Genomic DNA, 8,482 nt, shown 5'->3' with positions numbered 1-8,482 from the left:
GTGTTTCTCATTTCTGCTGCTATGATTTGGTGTTGCTATGTAGTTCCCCCAGAGCAAACCATAGGAAATAACATCATTCTTTGTTCCTGGTTTGGAGGAAGGAGCTTGCATTGTATTTGCTTGTTACTGGGGAAGACGGTCCAACTTGCAAAGCTGGATATTCTCACTGCAAGTTTCCAGCAGGAAAGGTCCGATAAGGTCAGTATTGCCTCATACACCACAGCGCAGAACCAAACTGGTTTGCGATACCCTTTACACCTGCCATGGTCTATAGGTTACCGTGACAAGCATCATTCAAGTGCTGCTTTCCTATTGTCTTGATCAATTGGAGCTGAAAATGAGCAGTAGACTCATTATAGGAAGGAGCACAAATGAGCAGAAGGTGTTAACAGTAAATAATTTCTCCTGGTGTAGAAAAAAGCAGGTGACCAAGTTACTTGGTTGAGGGGGAGCCGCTGGATCCTTTAAAAATGTTTGTCTGAATGTTAGTGGTAGGGTTGAGGAAAAGGAAATAAATCTGCATGCTTTCTGTCAGGGTAGCTTTTTGTTTCATAATCCTACAAACTGCTTATTACCTGGTAGTGAGCTTGCAAACAGGAGGAGAATGGCACTTTCTTCATTGTGGGCAGTGAAACTGGAATACCACAGTATATTTTTCTTTATATCGTAACATTAAAGATGAAATTGTCTCTTTGATGACGTTGCCAGAGATGAGTGTAACAATAAGGATTCATAAGGGAAAAAGATCTGTAATGCTTTTAATAACATTTGAAAACTAGATGCAAGAAAACAATTGAAGCAAAATGTTGTATTAAAAGTGTACGTCAGTAGTGGATTTACATAGCGTGAGAAAATAACTCAGAAGTCCTAAGAAAGATTAATAAAGATTTAATAATTTGGAGCATGACCACACAGTTTAAGTCCTGTTATGGCTAGAACTGTGACAACTCCTTTCTCAGGAGCGTAATCCAAGTTACCTTACTGTAAATTCTCCAAACAGTGCAGCAGGGCAGAATATAGGCTGGCAGTTTGCGGCTTTCCTCTGTGAGGGCGCGCAGGCAGCACCTGGTTGCTGCTGACTGTGCATCTGTTGTTCAAGGCACGTACGTGTGTTCTTGCTTTCGAGGGGGCCGAAGGAAGCACCAGAAAGGGCAGCGATGTTTTTTGCATTCTGTTCGTGCTGCCCGCACAGTGCGATTGTCTGCACAGGGATCAGCTGAGAAGCTGCAGGAGAGAAGTTTGCCCACAAGAGGGCAAAGAAGATCCTGTGATGGAAATTATTTCCTCTGGAGGACTTCGCCCTCTTCCCACCTGCATTTTCACCGGACTTGAAGCCCCCTTGCCCTCGTCTTTCATCAGTGTGGCTATAAATTGAACTGTGCACTTTAGTGATACTGTTTCAAATCATTTCCTCACTTCTCAAAATGTAGACAGAAGGTGGGTTTTTTTATAACAATCATAGAATAGTATGGGTTGGAAGGGACCTTTCAAGGTCATCTAGGCCAACTCCCCTGCAAGGAGCAGGTACATCTCCAACCACATCAGGTTGCTCAGAGCCTCTACCACCTTAAACTCAGTTGGATGAAAGAATGTTTATCCGTGTGATTTCACCTGGTTTCTCTCCAAAACCTACTGGTTATCATTCATATGTGATGGTCTAACACAAAAATAACTTCCAGGTAGAAAAATTCTTTCAAAAATGCATATTTTGAAGTACTTAGACTGAAGCAAAACATTAAATATCTTCTATACAGAAACAGGTTATAGTTTTGCAACAGGCCAACTGACAATCTATGATATTCAAGTAATTTTTTTTTAAAGTAAAATGTTGCACCGTTTGATATGTGCACACATGAATACACATACTTGCAGCATGCAGTCTTTTTTTTTTCTGTTTGAAGGCTCGTTTTGAATCTATTAATACTACATGTTCTTACGACTTTTGCCTTCCAAATCTTATGTTTAATGAACTTGTTAGATTTTATTAGGGTTAAAAGAAAACAAAGTTTCAATCCTACATAGTTTCAAGGAGAGCACTGATTTCCAGAAAGCTTGTTTAGTCTTGTGAAAAGGAGGGTAAGGTGATCTAATAGTAGCCTGCAACTATTTGACAGCAGATGGCAAACCCTCATCAGTAGGGGCAGACCCTGTAACATGGGGCAACAATCAAATATTGTCCTATATTGTCTCAAGGAGATACTTGAAAGGGTTTTGCTTTTATTCCTTTTGTTTTGTAACCTGTCAAGAGATTTTTTTTTTAATTTAAATGTAATAAAAATACAAAGTCAAGCTTGAGCTGCATGACTACATTTGCACCTGTGAAACCGTACTGCAGCTTGGAAGATTTTTGTGGTCAGTACCACACTGTGGTTTTTGATGAAAGGTCTGTGGATCATGAGTGGGAGAAGAAAGGAATGCAGAGTACCAGAGCATTTCCTGGACTCTCAGGAAGAGCTTCCCATGAGAGAAACTTATTATAAAAAAAAAATGTAAATTATGCATGCTGGGAAAATTTCAGGGGCCACAAACAGAAATGCTGGCAAACATAGCTGTAAAGCATGCCAGACAGGGCTTCTTGCAATTCCAGTCCTTCCCAGGCACCACAGTGAGACTTGCTTTGACCAGCCCGTGTTTCCTGATCGCTCATTCAGTTTATTTCTTATGACCTATTATCTCTTGGCTGAATATTAGAACAGGACTGGGAAAATAACACAGACTTGGCTGTTTTGAAGTTGGCAAGTCCCGAGGTGAGAGTCAGGGCTTCACAAGGAGGTGACAGCATAAGCGCATTCTTCTGTAGCATGACTCATGTGCAGCCAGATGAGGCCAGCAAATACCCAGTCAGGTATTTGCTGCTAGATGTGCTGCATGAAAGGATGTGGTATTCTGCAATGCTAAGTTTGGGGTGTACTTCAGAACTTTCTTTGTAGTCCTCGCTTGGACTCACTAAAAGCCTAATAGTGTAAGACAAAAGCATGATGAGTGTTTTATTACCATACGCCCTGCCCTTGCTTAGAGAATGGTGGAACGTTGCTCAAAATAATGCAAGTCTATCTATCTACACTACAGCCCTCCTTTTAACTAATTCCTTTGCACCAGCTGTCACTCTTCCAAAAATGTCAGTGCAGATACTATTCTGAAAGCCCTGTTCATGTTCAGCTGTAGGTAAGGAAGGAGCAGTTACTTAATTGTTCTGTAGTCTCTGCGCACAGCTAACCAAAGATGCGAAGCTGCTACCCTGGTGTGAGCAACAAGGCATCCTCAGAAAGGAGGACAGGCTCACTACTTCTATTTTTATTGTTAACACCCATTTTCACTCTCCTGTGCCTGTCTGCTCTGTTTCAAAGGCTGCAGATCACTAGTTATTGATACTCACATTGTTAAAAGTCCTGCTTCCCATTCCTGTCCCTCAAATCTAGACTAAACCTCCCCATCAGTGCAATTCATTGCAACAAGAGTTTTGGCTAAAGCTCTGCCCGCTGGTTTCTCAAAACAGCTGGGATAAAGTGGCTATGGAGGTCTAGCTGAGGAGGTACAATACAGCTCTAGAAACAACTGTCTCGTTAACATAAGTCTGTCTGTTTTCTGCCTCATAGTCCTCTTGCTCAGAAAGGCTTGTTTTATGAATGAACAAATGTTGTCCTTGACTTGATGCAGTTTTTAAATTGTAAATGCTTGTTTCTGGCAATTGTGCTTCTCATTTCGGGGTAACAAGGGCATAATTATTCAGCTCTCACCCATCACAAACTGCTGAGCATGAGGTATTAATGGAGTGCTTTGCTGCCACCATAGCTTAATAGCTACAGCTGCAGCATTGTGCTCGTTTGGCTGGGGTTCATGAAAAAAAGGGGATGCAGGTCATTAAGTTTTATGTTAAGAGTGATTTACAGATGTAGAAATAACAGTAGTCTGTGCTAGATGGACAAAGCACTTCTGATTTAAAAGGAGCTATTATACCAGCAAAGCTGTGATTCGTACTCATGGTGGTACAAAGCCACCAGCAACGGTCCACCTCATACAACCCCCAATAATCTCAATAAAAGTGTGTTATGTTAGTGTAATTGTGTGTGCTGGCAGGGCTGTACTGGGGGAGAGGGGGGAATGACCCCCTACCATCACAGCTAGCTAGCAGATGTAACAAAAGGAAGCTGCAAATAGATGCTTTTGGCTAGCTACAGGCTTTGAGGTGATACACAACTCCTAGGCTGCTCTCTTCTCATCCATTCAGCTATCGCATTAGCTCTGTTAAGTGCTGAGATGCAAGTGCTGGAATTGAGAGGTGGGTGTTGCCCCAGCTTCACATGGGAAAGTAAAAGGGGAAGGGGTATCTCCTCAGCCCTACCCTGAGATGTTCCAGCTGAGAGGCCAAGCTCCCTGGGTAGCTGCTGGAGGAAGAGGCAGTCAAGAGGGTGACTCAGACGGGAATGGTAACCCCTGCACTCTGAGTCACTGCTGCTGTGTTCACTCTTGCCCTTCTCTTTCTTCATTGAATACTCAAGGGAGAATGGCTGCGTATTAAGGCTGGTCCCATGCAAATAGCCTCCAAGGGACACTATGCTTTTCCCTGGGAGAATGGCATTTACTCTCTTTGGGCTGTAAAAATAGGTGCAGGATGAGTGCTGTCTCTAACTTCCTTGTGTGCCTAATGGTTAGGTGCCTCTAAGTCTATATCTGTGGGGGCTTTTTCCCCCCAAGGTTTCTAGAGCCTTGCTGCAATTCCTCCTATGCCAAGAGGGCTGCTCGTCTGCTGTTGCTCTTCCTGCACAAGTGCAAACATGTAAGAACAGAACAAGTGGTTCAGACATACTTAGTTTAGCAATGACTCTGTTGGCGGCTTGGGGATATAACCCCTGCGGGGAGAAATGCCCCACCACTCTGCTTGGCCTACCACATCATCCACACACACACACACACACACCAGCTCCGCTTCAAAAGCTGGTGTAATCTTGTCTTTCTGGTAGCCCCTTCATCAGCCACAGAAACATGCAGGTGTTTCCTTCACCACCACACATTACTTTTTTTCTACGCATACCCACACATGAAAGCCCAGAGCACTCCGTCTGTTCCTTTTCTTCTGCGCTATTCCATCTTTTCCCGAGGTGCTTGGTTTGCCGCATAGCTGCCCATCTACCTTTGCACGGTCCCAGACTGTGGGAAAATCTCTCTGGAGTGACAGGCAAGAGGGGCTCTGAAGGCAATGTTCGTGGCAGTTCCTCTGTGCACCAGGACAGGGCTGAAATCATTTTAGGGCCAGAGTAACCTGCGGGCTTTGTAGCACTGAGTGTTGGCACTGGGACACCTGTGCCTTCCTGTGTCACTTCACACTGCCGGCTGAATTTCCTGTCACAGTGAGGAGGGCAGGACTGCTGCTCTTTCGCTAATGCTTTAGGGGTTGCAGTTCATTCCTTTCAAATGGTTGCTTTGTACATTCCTGTTATTCCGGGTCTATAAGCATCTAAAGAGCAATATATGAAATCTAGACCACCTTGGGAACTTTGAATTTAACTCAGGTCAAGCCAGGATCCAGAAAAAATGCATTTTAATTGAAGTCACTTTACCTACGTCCTAATCCTTTCTTCTGCTTCAGAAGCTCTGGCTTTCATGGCTGGCTAGTGCTCTGAAGGACATATTCTGCTCAAACCCAAGTCTCAACTGAGACCCAGTTAGCACTTACCCAGGGACAAAACTGCTTTTGAAAATGCTTCTCTTCTGCACCTTTCTGTAAAGCTGTAGTTCAGCAATATGCAAAAAACAGGTGCTGCTGGAGGTCATACCGTGTTCAGGAAGCGATATGAAAACATTAACCCGAGTAACAGCACTGTTCTGAGCTGCTCGCTCAGGAAATGTCAGGCAGCGCTGCTACTCTGCAGTGGCCCCTTGATTTTAGCTTCTTCATCTGCATCTTCTTTTCTAGCTCTGCCCTCCTTATTCCCCCTCACCACTCTCCCAAAAGGCAAGGTTCCTCTCAGCCTCCTTGTTATGAACCCTCCCTATCATACTACTGTCCCCCCAGCACATAACAAGCAGCCACAATACCATGCCTTTGCTACTCCAGCACTGGCTTCTTAAAGCCAAGCTTTCACAGCACGAAGCCAGAACAAAGCCAAAGACTTCAGAATCTAAATTCTGCCTCCACGTAAAACTGAAAGCTTATCTTGGTAGCCACCTCACCCTTGAGGCAGGAAACTCCTGTGGTGCTGCAAGTCTTTTTTTTCTTTCTTTCTTCTTCTTCCTTTTTTTTTCTTTTTTAACTTTCAAGCTTCCTACCTCTGTGAAATGCTGCTTCTAGGCATGGCCAGCTTCAACTTAGCTGTCAGAGCAGCTCAGACAGATGTTTGGCAGAGGGCAAAAAGCAGACAGATTTTTTTGCTAACTGCCCCAAGGCAGAGGGGCTGATCTGGGCTGGGGATGAGAGCTTGTCTGATATTTAATAAATTGGCAAGTCATTAACCCAGTAAACCAGCGCAGATATGAGACAATAAGAGAATAAAGCTACCTCATCACTTGTTTATAAGTATGGGCTTTTTCTTTCTTTCTTTCTTTTTTTTTTTTTTTTTTTCTGGAAGCAAGCTCCTGGATGTTGGGAAACCACTCCATACTTCCATACTGGTCAGTTCCTAGTAATAAACAGTAGCACCTACTTACCATACTGGTCAGAGCGCTGACCCAGGGGACTAGATGAGACTGATAGACTCTGGGCCCAGGGACAGGCAGTATTGAAGCAAACTCTGGATTGGGTAATTGGTGGTAATTGGTTATCAGTGACCTCTAGAAGGGACAGGCGTAGGAAGGAGCAGCCAACAGCACTTACTGCATTTCCTGTTTTCCAGCTGCCGTTTACTGGAAAAAAGTTCATCCTTCTCCAGGAGAAGAGGATGGCAAGCATCAGTGTGACTTTCTGGCCTGCTTCCATGTGGTAGGGTTAAACAAGCCCTGGGACCGGGGACTGAAACCAAATGCTGTCTGTTCCCAACGGGATGGCCTTACAAGCATGCAGCCCTGTGCATCTGCAGAGGAGTGAAAGGTAAGCCAAGGGCAGGCACCTGCACCTGCGCTCCAGCCTGAAAACCGGAACAGCCTCAACAGGAGGGGTGCTTGAGAATACCCTAGAGCTTTGTGGTGAGGGCTGTCTCCTGCCACCTGGGTGTAAATCTCTGCAGGCAGAAAGAACAGGACACTGGCCTCCCACAGACCCTTTCTCTGCTATCTGCTTCTCCCCATCTCACACAACCTCCTGGATGCCAGCCCAGTGTCCAGCTCATCAGTAGGGCCCAGCGATACATAGCTCCAGCTTTCCTCAGCTTTCAGGTGACACTCAGTCTAAAAGCAGGTCTATACTTTTGCTCCTAGCCAGAGCAATAGCCAAGGCCACTGGCCAGCAAACAGCCTCTCACGCTCAGCAGCAGCGTTTTGCTCCATGCTGTCTCTAAGAACAGTGGAGCCCCGAGCAATTTTAAGTTAAACAGCGCAGAACATGTGGCAACTTGATGACACATTCCGCAGACTCTGGGTCAGATTTAGTGCATCCTCCCGCAGCTTTAGCAGAACATGAAAATCCCAGATGCAGAATATGAAGTATATATATCAGGCAAACAGAAAAGAGAGACTTTTCTACCACTCTAGTCACATCTACCCTTTAAGTACTGGCACAGCCAGAAACTGTTGATATCTGACAGGATTTCTATTAGTGCACGATGTATTCATACTAGTTCCTCCCCATATAAGCTCTCTACTAAAGTTTGCACTTGCTCTTCATTGTACCCTGCTCCTTTTTGTCCTAACAAGCTCCTAGTCCTCCTCCCTGGAGCATCACTCAACACCTCTAGCCCCTCCACTTCATTAAAACCATAAAACTAAGTTATAATTATCTTAGTGTCCTGCCACCCCCTCCATACTCCACACAGTGATCTATTCCCAGAACCTTTTAGGAGCAAAGAACCCATTCCTTCACAGGTCACACAATGCAAAACACAACCATTTCAGAGCAAGAGAAAAAGTGTGCAAGCCGTCACATAACCTGCAGTGTCTTCATCCAGCACTGCGGTCCTCAAGCTTTTCGAAGCCACCTTCCTCTTTTTTTTAAAGTTTCATTTCCTCTTCTCATCTTCCTTGTTTCTACCTGACAAAAGTACTACTCAATCTCTAACTTATTTCAAGCCCCCAGAGCTGAAACATCAGGGGGTTTTTTTGGAGTATTAAACAGTTTATACTATCTATTTTCTTCTCCTAACATTTAAATTTTAATTTTCAGTAAAACTGAACCCCAAACTCTACCTGTGTTGGCTCAAAGGATATACTACACTCTTCTTGGAGCTGAAGAGCATGGACACCTGAGCAGGACAGTCAGAGACCAGCACATCCAAACACAACAGCAGGGGAACAGGTTTTTTTCTGTGGCTCCTACCTCTTGTCCTCCAGTTACAGGATGTGTTCTGACACTCCCCAGAGAGAAAGTCACTGCTCTAGTACAGGAAGGAAAAAA

The sequence above is a fragment of the Chlamydotis macqueenii genome, chromosome 2, assembly GCF_036417535.1.
Source record: "Chlamydotis macqueenii isolate bChlMac1 chromosome 2, bChlMac1.mat, whole genome shotgun sequence".
In the NCBI taxonomy this organism is placed as follows: domain Eukaryota; kingdom Metazoa; phylum Chordata; class Aves; order Otidiformes; family Otididae; genus Chlamydotis; species Chlamydotis macqueenii.
This window is presented reverse-complemented; position numbering follows the sequence as displayed.